Source organism: Ambystoma mexicanum, chromosome 4p, assembly GCF_040938575.1.
Source record: "Ambystoma mexicanum isolate Mex_15411 chromosome 4p, UKY_AmexF1_1, whole genome shotgun sequence".
In the NCBI taxonomy this organism is placed as follows: Eukaryota; Metazoa; Chordata; class Amphibia; order Caudata; family Ambystomatidae; genus Ambystoma; species Ambystoma mexicanum.
In genome coordinates, this window is record NC_090927.1 from 491,503,364 (window position 1) to 491,525,078 (window position 21,715).

A 21,715-nucleotide genomic window follows, 5' to 3' on the forward strand; every position below is an offset into this window, starting at 1 on the left:
GCACCTGCTTCAGCACCACCACCACCCCCTCCACCACCACCACCTCCCCAAGGGCCTGAAGAGGGGAACAGGAGTGAGGATGCGGAGGAGGAAGAAGAGGATGATGAGAATGAGGTAGAGGAAATCCCTACTACCCGCACTAGGCGTGAGTCTTGGGTGTGGCGGTTATTTACCATTCATGGGAATGGTCCTAAGGCTCGTGCAAACCATGTTACCTGCAATGAGTGCAAAATGATACTCAGTCGCGGGAAGCACGGTAACTACAGCTTTGGGACCACTACTATGAAGCGACACCTGAGGTCATTTCACTCTGGGGCTATTCGCAGGGTTGTACCTTACGAAGAACGTAGCAGGTTGATTTCCTCTACTTCATCCTCTGTTTCTGATCCTGTCACCACAAGGACCACCTCTGTGGGACAGCGTCTTTCTGAAGCTGCCTCACAGGCCATACAGAATGCTGATGACCCTTACCTTTTGAGGGTCACAGTTGTATGTATGTACTGTGACACAGTACTCTGCAGGGGGGAGCGACTTTGGAGTGTTTTTGAGACTATCGTCTCAGAGCACGAGAAGACCTGCTCACTACCCAAATAAAACCCACTCTACATCTTCCTCTCTCAGCTCGCCCTTTCTTATCCCTGTGGTTGGTGTCCCCCCCTTTACCCTCATTTACCCTCCTCTCCTAGTGTGTCGTGTCTGAAAAACCAAAAAAAATACAAAATTCAAAAAAAAAAAGGCTCTTTTCAGAGCCGCCTTTCCCAGTTAAAAAATAGAAGTAAAAATAAATGAAGCAGGGCTCTTTGTATTTTTTAGAAGTCCGCAGACAGTTCTCGAACATTAAAAAAATTGGGTTACTACTCCATCACAAACATTGTAATTTTCTCTGGAAAGAAATGGTGGCTCTGAAAAGAGCCTTTGGGTGGTCTTTGTAAGTCAAAAATTGTAAATGCTTAACATCTACTTCAAAATCGTTGTTGTAATTCCAAAAAAGGTCGCAATGCATTTTGTACATTTCTCAGAAAAATCTGATTGCCAGCATAAGTAGGATGGACTCCATCTCTGCGAAAAATGTATGTACTACAAAACATAATATTTTCATTGTGAAAAGAAGACATGCCAAAATCTCTTAGAAAGCCACAAACAGCCTTATTAACATTGCGCCTTGCTTTTTCCATTTGTGGACCAAATGAAGAAGAACGAAGCCACATTTGTCTCTGCGCAATCCGTGAAAATATCACTTGCGAATTAGGAAACATGTCCATAACCTTCCTCAGTCCTTCTTTCATAGCAAATTGCAAAAAAATTCCAGTCACATGCCCTATACTGTTCCCTCCACAATGAATTACAATTATGTCTGGATGTTGCTCTGTCTCCAAAGTAGCACAGAGAGGTAGCAAGTCCAACCACTTCATTCCACGTACTCCATGCCAGTGTACTTCCACATGTGGGAATCCAAGATCTACAGCTACTCCACAGCTTTCTGCATGCACCTTCAACCAATGTATCCATGAATCTCCTAAAATCCAAACAATCTGTTTTCTGAAACACACAGCCATAGCTATCTTTTGTTCTCTCAGCAAAAAGAGTATCTCAAAATATGTCTCCTGGCACAACACACCCACCAAACTTTCCTGACCAATCCCTTTCAGTGCTTATTCTCATTTGCATGACTTCTGAACCCAAAAATCCCCGGATGTAACTCCCGATGTCCTGAAACTACCGCCATGTCCGCAGACATATCGTAACATGAACAGCCCTTCTACCATTTCCACTACACTCTCTCTGCCATTCCCTCATTGGATGTACCTCAAAAATCACATGACATGCACCAATCACATTCAAGACCTCTACATCTAACTGCATCATCATAGATCAGCACTGCAAATGTACTCTGAATCTCTCTGAGTACAAGTGTCATATCATTGGCAAGCAGTATCTACCAGAAATACTGTACAAGTCTTCAAGATTTCTACTTGCAGCTCCACACATATCCATATGCATGAACACAAACTTCAGGTATGCATATTTTCTGTATAGTACATGGCTCTCAACCATTTTTGTTTTACAGGCGGGTGAAATCACCCGATTTTGTTTTTAGCGGGTGAGACGCCCATTGGAATGAATGGCGTCCAGGAGGCTTAGCGGGTGAGTCTGCCCTTTACAAGGCGTGTGACACCCGCCAAAAGCGTGTGACTTGAGAGCTATGGTAGATGAACACATTTTCAAACAGACTTTTACCTTGTAAAATCTGTTAAATGAATTTACTGTACTTTTTTCAATTTCCTAAAATCAACTACCACTTATACACCTTTATACTTTTTACTTTCTTTAAACACACACACTCAAATCATGTTCAACTACCATTTTTTAAATGAAATATATAGACTACATATATTCAAACAAAATTGCGTGCAAACACAATCTATGTTTAAACCTTTATAAAAATACTTATACAATTTCATATTTTTTGTTTTTATTTATTTATTGACTTAATTACTTTAAATTAGACATGACATTGAGGCGCTATTACCTAGAACAGTTTACTTACAGAAATAGTGGTATTCACTAATATATTATAAATTTCACAAGACATAGTAAAGATATTTTATTTTTGCTACAGTTAGTCATTCAATACAATTTGTCAATTAAGTACATATCATATACACTGAACTAATGCAATGTATCTTATGTAAATAAATTAGTTTAATGGTTTTACATAAGGCACTGAGGATTTCAATTAAACAAATCAATATCTAAATTAAAAACAGTGCTATATACAAACAAAGTTACTAATTTGAAGCTTTTACAGTTGCATTGAAGACCAGTTTCCTGAAAAGAAGCAGCCGAATTCGAAGAAGAAAGAAAAACTAAGAAGTTACCTGTTAATTTAAAAAAAAAAGTAAGTAAAATATCACCATAATATTTATATTATTAATCAAATATACTATAACATTAATACCAGCTATTTTGGTTTCTTAAAATAGAGATTTTGTACCATTTTGTCCAAAAATTTCCATGTCGTAAACAGCGATTTACAACCAGAATGGCCCACAAATTTCTATTTTTGGACACACAAATTAGCCAACTGAACCACTACAATTTTCATATTATAGAACAAACAACTGTTTTAATTGTATACATTAGATTTACTATTTGTACTTTTCCACACCACTAGCTTACTTTTATTTTGTCATCTGAACCCCAGTTTAGTGACACATAAATTCAAGAATACCTATCCCTACTAGTTTTAGTTCCCAATACACAATCACACACCATTACATACATCTTTATCATCTTACTCAAACACTCATGCACACAGCACACATACATTCCAGAACACCCCAACCCATATCTTCTTTATTTTTTTCAACAGACCCTAAAGAATGCCTACCAAAAGACAACTCCGTAGAAAGCAACGCAAAATTAGAGCAAATGAAAAGAAAGGAGTCCAACATAAGCATCCATCTCTAGCAGAATTTGTAAAAAAAAGTTGAAACAAAACAGCTAATACAATCATTTAATGAAACACAAGAAGTTTCAAGTACAACAACTTTGCTTCCTCTATCAAAATGTAAAACAAACCAAAAAACAATTAACAGAAAATCAGCTATCAGTACAGATAAAACTACTTCTTCAAATTTTAATATAGTGCAAAGTAAGCATACCAAGAAAAGTATTTTAGCCAAAATAGTCCTTCAAAATCTTATAAAAACAGGAGAGAAATCAGGTTCAATGCTTAAAACCTATCGTAGGAAATTAATCTTAGAAGCATTGATGGACAGTGCAATTCTTCTCAAAAGAAATTTATTTATTTTACTGTTAAACAAAATGAAACCACTAACAAAACTAATAACTAAATTACAAAAAAGACTTCTCAATAAGCGAAATGTCAACAGAAAGAACTTCTTAAGTATCTGCGGAGTTGAATGGAATCACACTACAAGCACAGAACCATATTTTAATGAAGAAGCGTACAAACAAAAGCAAACTAATACAATTGCCATAAATAGCAGTGGTCGAGGTTATGAAAAAGTGAATAATACCATAATGGAACAAGAAGTACTCCTTACAAAAATATGCCCTGAAAACTTAGAATTACCCCTCCATTCAACTGAATCAGAACGTCTAGTGTACAAATGGCCATGCACGTCAATGTGTAACATTCCCAAACAATGTTTCAAATCTTTACACCAATTCCTCAATAAATATGTAAAAAGCAAAGACAAAATCAAAATTAAATTACTGCAAAATATAGATACCTGTCCAGTGCGCAAGTACACAGGACTACAAGGACATTCATTGGCCTGCATTACAGGACCTACTTGTAAAACCACTTTCCATGATATCAAAAGGATATCAACACATCATTCAACTATAGGAAATCTAGTCTATAAACTGTACTATGCTAAAAGTCCTGCTTTAGCACTAGCAAAGTTAAATAACATCCTTCTACCTGGTACAGCAAAAGACCTACTTGAAGAAATTCACTATATCCAGAAAAAATATTTTGGAAGTGAAAGCCATTTACAGAATGAAATAGCTTTAAACCAATTAAGCAACAATTCTACACATGGCAACCTTTTGCTATGAAAAAAAAAAGAAATACTAAAATTTAAAAGTACATCAGCTGAAGTACCAAACCATGTATGTGTATGTTGCCGTAGAATTTTTTATAAAAGTAACACAAAAACTGTGGACCTATCATACAAAATAGAAGACAATGAAGATTCTAAATGGTTTGAATTAGCTCTCTACCTTCTAGCAGAAAACAAATATGAAATAACTGAGCCCTTAATACTTTGCAGTTATTGCACCACAAAACTTGACAACAACCAAACTCCTTCACGTTCTAACACAAATAATTTGGAATTATACCCAGTACCAAAACCTCTACAACAACTTAATTTATATGAGAGCATCATAATTCATCATAAAACACCCATTTCAAGCAATAATACGCCTTCAACCAAAAACAGCAAATTTACCTCCCTCTGAATTGGTAAAAGGCATTCGTGGAAAAGTAGTTTATTTACCATTAAATCTAAAAGAAAATGTGCATACTCTAGGAGTGCAACGTCCAATGCACCAATCTTTAATTATATTAGTAAATGGAGTACCTACAAAAGACAAAAAAATATGGCAACAGCTGGTAGATTTATATAAAGTTAGACAAGCCTTCCAATATCTTAAAGAGAATAATGAATATTACAAAGAAATTAATATTGAAGAAAACTTGAAAGATACAACTGAAATAATTCAAGAAACACAAGAAGCTGGTCAATTTGAGCTACTAGATCCTGCTACAATATCAAATACTTTAGACCAGTATACAATTCATCCTTTGCACTGTAATGACACCGTACAAGATGTACTGGAAACTTACCAAATGCGTCAAACAAAAGGATCGCCAATCAGTATATGGGAAAAAAAGTATAGAAGCACGTGCTTTTCCTCTACTCTTTCCTACTGGCAAAGGAGGAAGGTATGATGATAGACCTATTCAAATATCAGCTTCAGAATACCGCTCATTACGGATGTATTCTGAAGATCCCAGATTTAGACAAAATGTGGAATACATATTCCACCTACTCTTTGAAAGTGAACTAGCAACTTTATGTTACGGAGTTGCACACATATTAAAATCAGGATCACACTTTCAAAATATGACAGCTACACAATTATTAGAGAAAGTGCAACAAAAGGATGAGGTTGCACAATCAAATATTACTAATCTATTAGCAAATATGCGTGGTACTAAAGAGTACTGGTTTCAACATCATGGAGATGTACGTTGTATGATCAGAAACCTTGGCCCACCCACTTGGTTTGTTACATTAAGTTGTGCAGAATATGCATGGGAAGATTTACATGATTTCCTACGCATATCAAATAAAAACAAAACAAACATAGATATTCTAACACCTGGAGAACTTTGTTCTTTGGATCCTGTTAATGTTTCAAGATATTTTCACCATCGCTTCATTGCTATGCTACATTTTATTTGCAATAAAACTGTTCCTCCCCTTGGAGAAGTGCAACACTTCTTTTGGAGAAAAGAATACCAAGCCAGAGGAGCACCACATATCCACATGCTTTTATGGATTAAAGATGCTCCTAAATTTGGTCAAGACAGTGATTCCACTGTTTTACAGTTTATTGAAAAATATGTCACTTGTGAAATTCCATCAGAAGCCACAAATAGTGATCTTTGTGCACAAATTTTACAATTTCAAAGACACAAATGTGGAAAATATTGTCGTCGCAAATACAAAAACAAAGGCAAATACTACACCAAATGCCGATTTGGTTTCCCTAGACCAGTTACAAATACAGGTCAAGTAAACAACCTCATGTCTTCAGTTAGACATACTGTTAAAGGAAAGTCACCTAAAAATACATATTACATAAAAGGAAAAGAAGAAGAAAAATATATCAATGATAATAATGCAATCATTGCCCACTTATGGAATGCAAACATAGATGTGCAGTACATTGCAGACAATTCTACTGCAGTTGCACGATATGTCACAGCATACTTAACTAAAGCAGAAAAAACAGAGCTCCAAGACCTCTGGAATGACCTGTCATCAGATAAAACAGTATCTCAGAAATTATATAGCTTGGGCATAAAAATGCTCACCCATAGAGAATGTGGATCTTATGAAGCAGCTGATCGTTTAACTGGTACTTCATTGTATGGTAAATCTGAAAATATAGTATGGCTAAGTCTTGGTCCAGCTAAATCTAGAAAAAGAGTTCTAAAATCATATGAAGATATAGAAACAATAGGCAAACATGATCCCAACAGCCAAGACATTTTAAAAAACAATTTATTGGTCACATACTACCCAAACAGAAGTAATACTTTGGAAAACATGTGTCTATACCAAATAGCCAAAAACTACACATACAAAAATAATATGAAACCCGATGAAAAAAAAGGTAAATATAGAGTGACAGACTGTGAAGGCAGCTTAGTTAAACTCACTAAACCAAATTTAATTAATCATATCAAATTGTCATTGAAGACTCCTCAACATATAGAAGTATATTACATGTCCCTGCTACAACTCTTCAAACCATGGAGAAAAGAAGAACAATTACTAGATAACTATGACTCATATGAGGATGCTTTCAAAGCAAATGAAAGCACTATAACTGATGTAAACTTTACACAGTACAAAACAATGTTGCACAATGAACAGCAACATGAAGAAGAACTCCAAGCCCAACTAGATAAGGATACTCCTGAAAGTAGTCAACCTTCTGTAACAGGAAGCCAAGAACCACTGGGAGAACCACTAATAACAAATGAGGCAGAATTAGCTATGATAGAAGTAGAAAACACCATGTGTCAGTATGAAGATAAGGAAGACTTAACTATACTACAATCAAAACTAAACAATGAGCAAAGTAGCATTTTTCAAGAAGTAACAAAACAAATTGCACATGGTGTAAAACATGAAAATAAAGAATGTTCCTGCCATAATTATAAACCTATACTACTGTACGTCAGTGGTGAAGCTGGTTCTGGCAAAACATTCCTAATCAAAATCATTAGTAAGTTCCTTCAACAATTGACAACAACAAACTGTCAGCTGTTGTCACTGCCCCCACAGGTTTAGCTGCCTACAACATAGGTGGTGTTACATTACACCGATTACTACTATTACCAGTAGAACACCAGAACAAATTAGACTATTACAAACCTTCTGCAGAAGCTGCAATGGAATTACGCAGAGTATTGAAACAAATGAAAATGCTACTAATAGATGAAGTGAGCATGGTCTCCAACCTGATGTTAGCTTTGATTCACCTCAGATTACAAGAAGTACTCAAAACAGACTATGAAGAGCTCTTTGCAGGAAAACACATTATTGTTTTTGGAGATCTGCTTCAATTAACACCAGTAAAAGGTGAACCTATTTTTAAAACATTAGGGCACAAACTCTGCCGTAAAACTGTTGGCAGCATTGGAAATGTCAACCTTTGGCAACATTTCCAATACAGAGAATTAACAGAAAACATGCGCCAATCTGCAGATCTCACTTATGCCAACATTTTAAAAAGTTTGAGAGTTGGTATACTTTCTAAAGAAGCAGAAGCAACATTGAAAACCCGGCACATTAATGCACTTTATGGCGATAATGCATGTGCTACAGATGCTATGGAACAATTAGCCCACAAAAATGTCAATTGTATGGCCTTAATGCCAACTCTTGCAAGCTGTTTCAAATTCAATGAAATCATGCTAAGTAAAGAAATGCAACCAATAATGGAAATTAGCGCCACAGACAAACTAGATGTACATGGTATGACACTACCCATGTGTGACCAAGCCACAACAAGACTAAATAATTTAGAAAAATCAATCTCAAACACAGCAGGCTTAGAAAAGATGTTAAAATTATCCTTAAATTGCAGAGTAATGCTTAAAGGTAACCTTGACGTGGACCAAGGACTAGTTAATGGAGCACTGGGTACAGTTGTTGGCTTTCAAACATACCCACGTGACAACAAAATTCAGTTTGTCAATATACTCTTTGACAAACTTTCAGAAGTAAAACGGATAGGACGCTCAACAGCTAGATTCCTTCTCTTCAAAGATATGATTGTACGCAGAGAACAATTTTCTCTAACTCTTGCATACGCAGTCACGATTCATAAATCACAAGGTCTTACCCTAGTCAAAGCAATGATAGATATTGGTAACACAGTCTTTAAAGAAGGCTTGAGCTACGTAGCACTATCACGCTTACGTACAATTGACGGTCTATTTCTAATCAACTTTGATGCAAGTAAAGTAAACGCTGATATTCCTTGCATTTTAGAATATAATAGACTTTGCTCACTATACACTCCCCATCTAAACACATATTCTGTTCCACAAAAACTAAAACGTTGTAAAAGAAAACTAAATCAAACTGAAAGGCAACAGGACATCACTGGAAATCCTCCAAAGAGAGTAAAAGAAACTAATACTCCATCAAGTACCACAAACAAAAAAGAATCAATTAGAGAAAGTAAACCAGGTACTTCTTTAAAAAAGGAAGTCAAACTCCAAAAAAAGCAGTTAGATACAGAGCTACCTGGACCATTTAAATTCTCAAATATAGTTGGTGTAAGTTGCTATGCAAATGTAGCAATGAATATTCTATTTCAATTACCACCAATTGTTGACAACATTTACTCACACAGTACAAACCCATTGTGTTTGCAAATGTTAGTACTTCACAGAAATGGAGCAAACAATCCTGACAACACATATAGTGTTTTTGGAATAAGACGACAATTGGACTACTGTGCTGGAATGGTGAAATTCACTATAAACTCACAGGAAGATCCACAGGAATTTCTAATGTACTTACTACAAGTACTGGAAAACAAAAACATACCTATAAATGAAATCTTTCAGATTTCATACATGTGGAAACATACATTCACTCTCTGCAACAATGTGACACAAGAAGAAATCCCCAATGAACGCTTCATATATATATCAATACCAAATTGTGAATCCATTCCATTTCAGCAACTTGTACAAAATGCAAACCATGGTAGATTATGCTCTACCTGCAATTCAGATAATCGCTCCACGTTAGTAATACAAACACATAGTAAATACGTAATACTAATGGTTCTACGTTACAATGCAGGTGGTACCAAAAACAACTGCAAGCTGACTGGATTCACACATGGTCAAATATCACTTGGTAAGAAAACCTTCACAACAATAGGTATAATCTACCACGCAGGAGCCACAACCAATTCAGGGCACTACACTGCATACATAAACAAGAAATGTGAATGGTTTGAATGTAATGATAGTACCATTACTCTAAAGCAGAGATTACCAGCAAATCTTACAAACGCTTATTTGATGTTCTTAAAACCAAAATTTGATAAATAAACTGTATTTAAACCTTTAAGTAAATTTGTGTTACAAAAATATAAACTGTTAGACTACTCCAAAACCTATCTAACTGCTCAAAGATTCTACAACAACTAATCAGATAAATGAATACCACCAAATTAGACCAAAAAATACACAGTTAGAATACGCCAATTGGTATCTAACTGTCCCAAAATTATAAATGTGTGTTAAAGTAATATAAACTGTTAGAATACTCCAAAAGCTATCTAACACTCAAAGATTCTACAACAACTAATCAGATAAATGAATACCACTAAATTAGGCCAAAAAATACACAGTTAGAATACGCCAATTGGTATCTAACTGTCCCAAAATGTAACAATATCCAAATAGGTAAATGAAAACCACTACTATATATTAAAAAAATAGACAGTTAGAATATGCCAATTGGTATTTAACTGCTCCAAAATTTTATAATATCAAAACAAATGAAGAATCTGTTACTGTTCCAAAAGAAATACAACAAACCAAAGTATAAAGCATTAGCCAGAAACAACAAGTGAACACTGAAAACAAACAAACAAATAAACTGTAGCATAACAGAAAAAGGGTTTTTTTTAAATCCAACATGGATTTTTTTTCTCCCACAGACCCAATGATTTTAGCAACAAATACAGAAACTGAGCAAATTGCACAGTACTCTGATTTGTACTCTACTAAATATGAGGGTCGAAAAAAAATAAAAGTATATTGCTTATACAATGTAATAAGTCATTACAAAATACTAATACTAACATGCTATTTTCTTTTATCACAGAAATGAAGAAAAAAACATGGATTCCCATTACTAGACCAAACAGTAAGTATACAATAATAAGGACAACCATAGCAGCACATCACATCCATAGTATCTAATACCTTTGTTCCTTATACATTTGTTTTTCACCCAAACTTATAAACAAATATGAATGTGATATGCTGCGGTGGTTGTTGCCAGGGCATAGAGTCTTGGGTGCATGGCCAAATGGCCATGCACCCAAGACTCTATGCCCTGGCAACAACCACCGCAGCATATCACATCCATAGAGTCAAACATTGCAACTATGATCTATGGGAAACTTTTAATGTCCGCGAACAATGTGAGTGTTCCTAGAACACTTTTAGCTTGCCAGCGAACAATACGGACACCGTTTTCAGGACACCCCCTACGAACATTTCAGAACAACGCGATAGTTCTTAGAACACTTTCAACTTAACAACGAACAATACGGACACCGTCCTAAGGACACCCCCTACGAACATTCCAGGACACCGGGAGTGTTCTCAAAAACGTCTTCAGAACACCCCCATCTTGTTTATTTGCGGACAATTCAGGACACCGCGAGTGTTCTTAGGACACATTCAACTTGACAGAGAACAATACAGACAGCGTCCTCAGGACACCCCCTACGAACATTCCAGGACACCGGGAGTGTTCTCAAAAACGTCTTCAGGACACCCCCATCTTGTTTATTTGCGAACATTTCAGGACACCGCGAGTGTTCTTAGGACACATTCAACTTGACAAAGAACAATATGGACAGCGTCCTCAGGACACCCCCTACGAACACTCCCCGGACACCGGGAGTGTTCTTAGAAGCGTCTTCAGAACACCACCATCTTGTTTATTTGCGAACATTTCAGGACACCGCAAGTGTTCTTAGGACACATTCAACTTGACAAAGAACAATACGGACAGCGTCCTCAGGACACCCCCTACGAACACTCCCCCGACACCGCGAGTGTTCTTAGAAGCGTCTTCAGAACACCCCCATTTTGTTTATTTGCGAACATTTCAGGACACCGCGAGTGTTCTTAGGACAGACTCAACTTGACAGAGAACAATACGGACAGCCTCCTCAGGACACCCCCTACGAACACTCCCCAGACACCGCGAGTGTTCTTAGAAGCGTCTTCATAACACCCCCATTTTGTTTATTTGCAAACATTTCAGGACACCGCGCGTGTTCTTAGAACACATTCAACTTGACAGAGAACAATACGGACAGCGTCCTCAGTACACCACCTACGAACACTCCCCGGACACCGCGAGTGTTCTTAGAACAGTTTCACTTTGCTTGCGAACAAAACAGACACATTTTGACTCCTTAGAACACCCCCCTAGTCAGTTTATTTAGAAAATTTCAGAACACCTGTGATGTCCGCAAACAAATCGAACACAAAAAGAACGTCTAACACATAAAAAACACAACTTTCATCCTATCTCACACACTCCCACCCTCCCCAAACACTCCTACACACCAACACACTCTACAAAATACACATTTTGAACAAAGTTTCACTGCGCTGTCCGGGACGTCCGCGAATCCAATATGGCGGACGCTACCGAAAAATCTGACGTGCTTCACGCTCCACGCCGTCCATCAGCGAACACTTTGCATGTCCGCGAACATCACGCAAGACGATTGGCCAATCAGGACACTTTCCGCATAGCGAACAGGGAAGTGTATCCGCAAACCGAACACAGATATCACTAATTTTTTTTTACCTATTTTTGGTCATTTTAAAAAACAACTACTGGACGAATTTTCACCAAATTTGCAAAAGCACGCTTTTGGGACCAAGCCGCTGCTCCTGGTCCAAATTTGGTGGAAATCCGTCCAGCGGTTTGGGCTGTAGACGCGAGCAAAATTTTTTTCCCATTCACTCTATGGAGAGTGACTATAATGTATACAAATATGAGCATATAGAGGGAAGGTAGAGTATTAAAAACTAAAACTATGACAAAGTGCTGATACCATAATGATTATCTTCATGCACAGAAAGGATTCCTCTCTTTCTAGCCTGTATCTTCCGCTACATACATGTTTCATATATGATGTGACAGGAACCCAAGTCTACAAATATAGTACTTTTCAATTTTTACTTCCTGACTGTTACTGTAGAAAACTATGTGGCTTCGATATGTCAGTAAAGGATAAAAAGGGAAAGCCAGCCATGTGATGTCATCAGTTATGTCATCAATGACATTTGTGATGTCATCTTTGATGTCCTGGGTGTTAGTGTTAGCAGTGCATGGTGGCGTGAGTTATGGTTGCTTATGTTACCATAACTGGCGAATTTCAAGGGTTTTTCGGTTTTACTTGGAACCATAACGTCGATTTAACAAAGTTTTTTCACTGAATTTCATAGGTTTTTAGTAACACAACTTAACCATAATATCCCTGACATGTAACATAGAACATACTAACCCCCTCGTAGTGATTTTCATGTCCGCGGACTACTGCCATGTCCGCGGACACATCGAAGATCTGAGCGTGCTGAATGTAAATTTAAATAGTGTGCCCCATTTCCCCTTTGAAGTTGGCTCTGAAAAGAGCCGTTTTTTTTTTTTTACAGATGCTTGACAGACACCTGTTCTTTTATATTTTTTTTCTTGTTTTCTTTTCTTACTTTACTCCTAAAATCTTCACATAACCTTCTCCAAAGCAACCCTTACATTCCAAAATAAAAAGGCATTTCCAGTAAAAGATAAAGAAATGCCATCTTCTTTAAAATTAACAGCATTACTGGCATCAATATTCTCATTGTTACAGAAGAACATACCAGCTCTCACACGTAGCAATGTTTTTCTGAGGACAAAAAACTGAACTATTGTCCCATATTGCCCTAGGTAGTAATCCAGAAAAAATTACTTTCGCATTTGGAAGGATCTTCACTACGGCTTGAACCAAGCATTCCAAATCAGCCAACAAAGTAGGGGCACTGACGTTGCCCAAATGGAAAGCACCATAGTGCAAAACTACTACATGCTGACTGTTCATCGTGGCCATATCCGCACAAACTTGTACAATTCCCTGTACATTGCAATCAGGCACAGTGCTCCACATCACCTCCACTCCTTTGACATCAAAGTTCTTTGCAACATGCCTGCATTCAGCATACTGCTGTAAACCATACACAAACATATCTCCGAGCACCAACACCCAGACTTTCTCCACTTCTGTCATCTTCACCACACACAGTCTCTTCCAACACAAATCCACAACCTCGACATCTGATTGGCTGATCCGTACAGTCTTCTTTCCATGTTGGATTTCCTGGAAAAACCCAGATTTACCACGCCCTGTCCACGAACAGCCGCGGTGTCCGTGGACGGCATCCACTTTACTCTCTGTACCATTCCCTCATTGCATACAGCTAAGCAATCACACAATACGAATAACGTCCTCAGAACACCCCCATTTTGTGAATTTTCCAACATTTCAGGACAATTATCATTTCATTATTCTACATATTAACATTACAAATATTATACTTTTATCTTGTACTCTGCACACAATGCTATCTTTCTCCATTAGCAGCTCAGTATACTACATAGAATCCCATAATACAATGCTATTTATTGATATAAATGCATCGTTCAAAGCACTAATAACGGTATGATATTTATTGCAATATCCTTGACACTTTTTTCGGAACGTTATAGTGAAAATCCCTATTACACAAATTCCAGGAAAAGTACATACACATGTGATGTCATCAGTGATTTCATCAATGACATTTGCGATGTCATCTTTGATGTCCTGGGTGTTAGTCTTAGCAGTGCATGGTGTTGGCGCGAGTTATTTTTCATAGCTTACCATAACTTGCTATTTTCAGGGGCCTTTCGGCTGTAATTAGAACCATAACGTCCTTTAAATAAACTTTTTTTAATATCACGCAAACAATATACAAACATGGCGTGCAAAAACCAACTTCTACAGATGGCTTTACACAGAATGTTGCAAAGTAAGAATTTATGCTCGTTCACAGTGAAGGTCAGCTGCTTCATTTTTTTCTCGGGCCCCGGAGAGGCTCACGAAGCAGACTATAAGTTTGTATTGTGTTTTGACCTTGACAGACAGAGATTGTGATGAAAGACTTCTCTTGAAGGAGTGTTGCTAAAACGTAAGAGAAGATAAAGATGAAATTTCGAAAACGAAACCACTTTTACATATTATATCAATATGCGAAAGATCGTTGGCACACGCAGAGTCGTATTTTCGGACTGCACCACTCGTAGACAATGGAAATTGCAATTGTACTGTAAGTAACCCTTTACATTACTTTATACCAAATATAATTACAATAGCGTAGCATTAAAGACCGCTGAAGTTGAACTTGTTCGTTTAAAGTGGCATAATGGTTTCTACTGCGTACTATCACCGCCGAATTGATCCCCTGTCGTTTAGAGGGCTCTGAAAAAGGCAGACGACACAGAGTGGGTTAATAGAAATAATTTAACCGGTCTATAGGCGGTCAAACGCTCTACTCGCTGTGCCACTTTACTGTAGCCTGTGAAGTGGCACAGCGAGTACAGCGCTCGCTTTGACATCCGTGCACAGCTTGCTAACACAAGTTTGAATCCAGGCAAGCCCAAACTCAGCCTTTCATCCTTCCGTGGTCGATAAATGAGCACCACACACCGTGGTTAATAATAAGCACCGCTTAAATACCTCACTGTTCTTAGCGCTATATGAATGGGAAAATATTATTTTTTTATTATTAACATACTCTGTTGCACTATCTTCGATAGCAAATAGTTTCACGCCCTAATAAATAAAATGATGATTTTTAATGAAGATCGGCTGGTGAGACTAATTTATGTTTTTTAAAACAGGTACGTGGCCCCGTTTTGTCTATGTCACAATTTACAGACTCCAGCGGATGGGGTCTTCAACTGCCAGGTGCAAGTCCAAATATGCAACTTCATGACCCTCACCATTTTATGGGACAATCGCCAAGGACCAATATGCCCTTACGCAGTACTAGCGGCGACAAACAACATACCAACCAATACGGTGGTCTAATGGCTCGTTGTTGGAGCAACCTTCCGATTATCAGAGAGACCATTTACTGCTTTTATCATAAACCAACAGCCTATCTACCGCAAAGGAACAACGCGCGGCTCCAAATAAACTTTTGCTGATCGACAGCAAAGACAATAGCAAATCGCTGAATATTCACTAAACATTTCATGTGAAATAAATGTACTTTACCAAGTGTACAATCCTGCTGTTTATTTTTAAACCACAGTTTCATATTCCGAATTGTGACGCACTGAGTTGTAACCTGATCTAACACTCTCTGTACCGCAAAGGAACATCACGTGTCTCAACATGAACTTTTGCGGATCGACAACAAAGACAAATGCAAATCGTTGAATATTCTCTAAACATTTGATGTCAAATAAATGTACTTTACAACATTTACAATCTTGCTCTTTGCTTTTAAATCACAGTTTCATATTCTGAATTGTGGCGCGCTGTGTTGTGACATAATGTGTGTTGTCTTCCGGGTTCTGTGTAAAGTCGCATAGTACTGGAGACGACTGGGCGCATTTCATTACGTACCCTGTAACGTCACGGAGAGAGGCGGGGAATATGAATGCTTTGATAATATCAGGCTTAGTGGCGGGAGATATGATTTAGTGTCGCAAAAGCAAGTCAGCCAGGTCAATAGCGCCAGTCATAGGATTATCACATAATGTCGACCCACACCAGCCGGATTTATCGTTTCTTTAGTGGACAAAAAGTCGGTTGACGCCCCTAGGAAATTGTACTATTAGCGGACAAAAGGAGTGCTCTTAAAACACTTTTACCCTGACAACGAACAATACAAACAACGTTCTCAGAACACCCCCATTTTGTGTAATTGCAACCATTTCGGGACACTGCGAGTGTTCTTAGAACACATTCAACTAGACAGATTACAATACGGACAGCGTCCTGAGGACACCCCCAGTTTGTGTATTTACGAACAATTAAGTACACCGCGAGTGTTCATAGCTCATTTTTACCTTCCTTGCGAACAAAAATGACACATACTCCGTCCTCTAAACACCCCACCATTTAGTTTATTTACAAAATGTCAGAACAGCCGTGTTCTCCGCGGACAAATCGAACGCAACAAAAACGTCTAGCAGATAAAAAAAAAAGCATTGAACCTATCTCATACTCCCCCACCCTCCCCAAACACTCTTACACACCAACACACGGCACTAAATACAATTTTTTATCCACGTTTCACTGCGCTGTACGCGGTCGACTGCGAATACAAGATGGCGGGCGCCACAGAAAATCTGACGCACTCCACGCCCCTCGCCGTCCAATCAGCGAACACGTCGCATGTCCGCGGACATGACGCAAGCCCACGGGCCAATCGGGGTGCTGTCCGCGGAGCGAACAGGGAAGTCTGTCCGTGAAGCGAACGCAGATATCACTAATTTTTTTGCCTTACATTTTAGTCATTTTTAAAAAAACTACTGGACGGATTTACACCAAATTTACAAAAGCACGCTTTTGGGACCAGGCCGACGCTCCTGCCGCAAATTTGGTGTAAATCCGTCCAGCGGTTCGGGCTGTAGCTGTGCGCAAAGTTTTTTCCCATTCAGTCTATAGGAAAAAAAAAAGTTTTGGGTCCCCCCCTATGACTTTTCCCCCCCTGGACGAATCCTCACCAAACTTTGCAAAAAAATTCAGAGTGACCCAACTACTTTTTTTGCAAAGTTTGGTGAAGATCCGTCCAGGGAGAGCAAAGTTATAAGCCGCCCAAAAAGTGCTCTTCCTATGGAAACAGCAACTTAACCATAACTACATGGCCACTACTGTGGCCATGTAATATATATATATATATATATATATATATATATATATATATATATATATATATATATATATATATATATATATATATATATATATATATTTATATATAATATATGTTCAAATGACCCAGCCCCAACAAATATCATAAAAAGAGACAGTAAGTACACAAAATGAGTAGTGAAGTCACACTTGGAAACTAAAGAGCCCAACAAGAAGAAGAGTCAAAGCTAGAATTCTAAGAATGTATAGTAAAACAAATTACAATGTTATTGTTCAGTAAAAGGACATACATACAGATAGTATGTTTAAGCATGAGCTACTCCACAGTACCATACCATTAGCATACCAACGTCCTTGCACCAATGACAAGGATAGCATTGTAGGACACCCTTGCAATGATAAATCAACACAAGTTAATTCCTCTGCTTATAATGAAAATAATGAGCACCTTCTCCTGCTGTATTTTAAAAGCAACTCTCCAGTAACTCACATCTTATACTTTGTACCCAAAATACATACACTTACAAGTGTTCCACCCGGTAGACCTATTGTGTCTTCTAGCGGGTCCTTATTGGAGAATGCCTCTAAATACGTCGATTCTTTTCTACAACCGTTTGTTAAGGATTTGAGCTCCTACATCAGACACAACAGAGATCTACTGGATAAAATTGGTGGCTTTGCATGGGAAACTGATTATACTCTAGCATCCCTAGATGTAACTTTGTTGTATACTAGCATTAAACATCAGGCAGGGCACATAGCCTGTAAATATTTCTTGAACGGGTTATTTAACAACAAACTATGTAGACCCAAATGTGGAACAGGCATGGGTTAATGTGTAGTTCCCACCTATGCTAACCTATATATGGGTAGGTGTGATCTCACCGAAGCATGGTCAGACATTCTATTCAGAACATATAGTTTTTTGGTATCACTTTATTGGCAATTTTTTTTTATAATTTGGAAAAGATCTTCTGATTTGTTACATCAGTATTTCAATACATTAACCTACTCAATCTACATTTCACAATGACTATGAGTAAGGTCGAATTGATATTTTTGGATATTGTACTATTTGTGGAACAGGGACAACGACCTAGTAAATTGTTCAGGAAATCAACTGCCTCAAATTCCACACTTCATGTTAAGTGCGATCACCTCATGTTGTTGATAAAAAGTATTCCCTCTTGAGAGTTACTTAGCATAACTGCTCTAGACAATCAGATTACAATACAGAAACATTGAACATAAGGCAAATATTCTTAGAGGCTATCGCGTCAAGACATAGACAGTGCTTTTGAAAAAAACTAAAGTTAAAAAGAGAATAGAACTTTTGAAAAATAGCATTGCCACATATTCCAGAGCACAGAAGAAAAGGGAGCAGAGAGAGACAAAGTAGACAGAGTCTAAGTTAATCATTACAGTCAATACTATCAAACCAATGGTTCACAATTCTGATGATGAATTAGAAGTACATTTGTTGAATAACTAAACAACAGTATGATAGTCTAGTGAGATAGAACAGTTGTTTTAGTAGTAATGAACTGAATGACCGAATTTCAATGCATAATGATATATAACATTAGCCCACAAGGACAGCAATAAAACGTTACTGACACAGGAATAATGTAATGATTCTGTTATATATGTAGCACCTATATTCACTGCTTGGAATGAATCAACTGCCAAGATATTTTCAGACATCCATCTTGTTGGCCCACTGTGGAGATACTGAAAGTTTCTGTGAGCCTAAATCACTTATGGCTTTTCTCCTAATGCTGTCACTGACACGTGAATTTGCACAAGCATTTTTATATTGTGATGATTTTATCAGGCATCTGCCAACAGGTTTAGGCTAATTATAATAACATTGGTCCCAGTATACAGTGATGTCATGAGAGAGATGTAAGCTGATAAAAGAGGACGCTCTACTTAGAATCCTTGCAAATGCAACAGTATGTGTCATAGTGAACACATTGTTCCAAGATGTCGCTGACTGACAACAGGTATCTACGTTCAGAATAACAATGTGTCACATGATTGGATAAAAAGACCTTGTGACATCTTGCATATTTTAATAATAGAGCCTAACTTTGGGATATTGAATTTCACCTGGCAAAGTCCTTGCAAAGGGACAGAACGTGTGGTGTACGGAGTGTTGGCTGCAGGACTTTGATTTTAAGTAAGTCCATATTTTAATCTATTTGATGCACTTTTCTTTTGAATACATTTTGGGTGCATGTTTTGCACAAGATCGAGTGCCCTAGAAATTCTTTTTGTTAACCTTTAAACGCTGCGGACCACCTTAGTGGCATTCTTGATTTACATCACGTGTATGATATATAGTGCACCCTATTCATAGCATTGGAAGAAATATAATGCATGTAAAGTAGGGAAATGCACTATTCCAGGATCTCTGAGTTTGAATTAAAGAAGTCTCTATTTGTATTTGGTTCCCCCCATAAAGCTCACTGGACATATGGGCTCAACACAAGAGAAGACAATTGCCTAAGCAGGGATTTCACTTCTGTTTGGTGTCTTGCTTCTGTGAACCCCAGCTCCTTGCATCCTCTCCAACTGGGTGGTCAATTCTGTGTTGGGGATTAGTATGGTAGTAGTAGGAGTAGTATCTGCAGCCAGCCAACTCTGCCTGAACACTACACAACATACCTATGTTACATTCTATGAGTAGGGATGTAAACAGCAGTTATTGGGCCAAGGCTAATAGATACATTTCCAAACTCCACGGTTTGGCTATTTCACTTAGATTTTGAGAGATTATATATCTATGTCTCATTAAGAACAATTAAGGCCCTATACAATCGTTGATATCCATGTAATTTTAAATATGGTGCGTGTGTTTCCTCAATGACCCAAAAACAGTGTTTTCCGAAATTGGTGAGCTTAACTAGGGCACAGTAGCAAATGTTCAGGGCAAATTCTAAATGATTTAAGTTTCCGGGCATCATGGCAGTGTGAAGCATATGGTAGCAATAATGGCCATAAGAGTTGAAATTGATGACAGTGCCAGGCCAAGACTGGCCTTTACATGGTAGTTAATGTTAGTATCTGACCACAAGTTGGAAAAATCAGGCCAAAAGTTGAAGTGACGGAATATACTTTGGCATTGATTGAGAAAGGAATGATCAATGCCTGTACAAAATCCCAAACTGTTCGCTTTGCCAATGCATGTTACTGTGTTCTGCGTGGGAATCCGTTTTCTTTCTTGTTGATTTGTATAAAAATAAAGTCTCGGAAACATTCACATGGCATTTTAAAATGTCTACATCCTGTTGAGAAATCATTATGGCTGACCAATTCTCCCACTTTGTCTTGCTCTAGCTCTTGTATTTCAATTGAACAGCGACAGCACATTTAGAAATGTATAACTCAAAAACAGAAGTGCTTGCTGCCTAAGAGGCGTCTCATGTTAGACATCAAATATGTGTCGGAAATACAAGTCAACCTATTGAAGGGGTTGTTTTCTGAGCATGAAACATACGGCGTTTTCATGTTTTTTTCTGCATTTGGAAAAGAATGTAAATGGTTCATCAGCACATATATGTCATGAAATGCTTGGGAATTAATTACATGCAATTATGACAGCATATGGTGTACTCGCCAAACACAACGTGATGTTTTCTTCCAAAAGTGTGGTTTGACACTGAACGGAAGCGCATAATGTAAGGAAACACATTTCATGGAAATATAGCATTGCCTTGAGAAATGTTTGCAAAAAATCTCAATATCCAACTGTAATTCATGTGTCATTTCCCATTTTCTTTACCCGAGCTTTTGAAAGCAAGATAAATGCACACTCTGAATATCATGCTCTGCTTCCTGGGAGAATAAACGTATTGTTGAGTAATTGAACACCCCCATGTGGTATATCTAATTCTCAAGTGGGCATGTGACTAACGAAGCAGGGCTTGACAACAAACCTGTCAACAATGCATGCAATAGCTTAGCTCTGCAGAAATGCACACAGATCGGAGTCTGAAAAATGTTGCTTTCGTTCAAGTGACAATACTTGCAAATGAGCATTATAAACAGTGAGATAAATACCCGTGAAACACGAGGAAACACGTTGCACACGACGAATCAACAGCATGTGTTTCACATCTTCATCTATAAATATGTTTCAAAATGTTTCAGCGCCTTCTCATGGGTGGCAATTCCTTCATGCAATAAT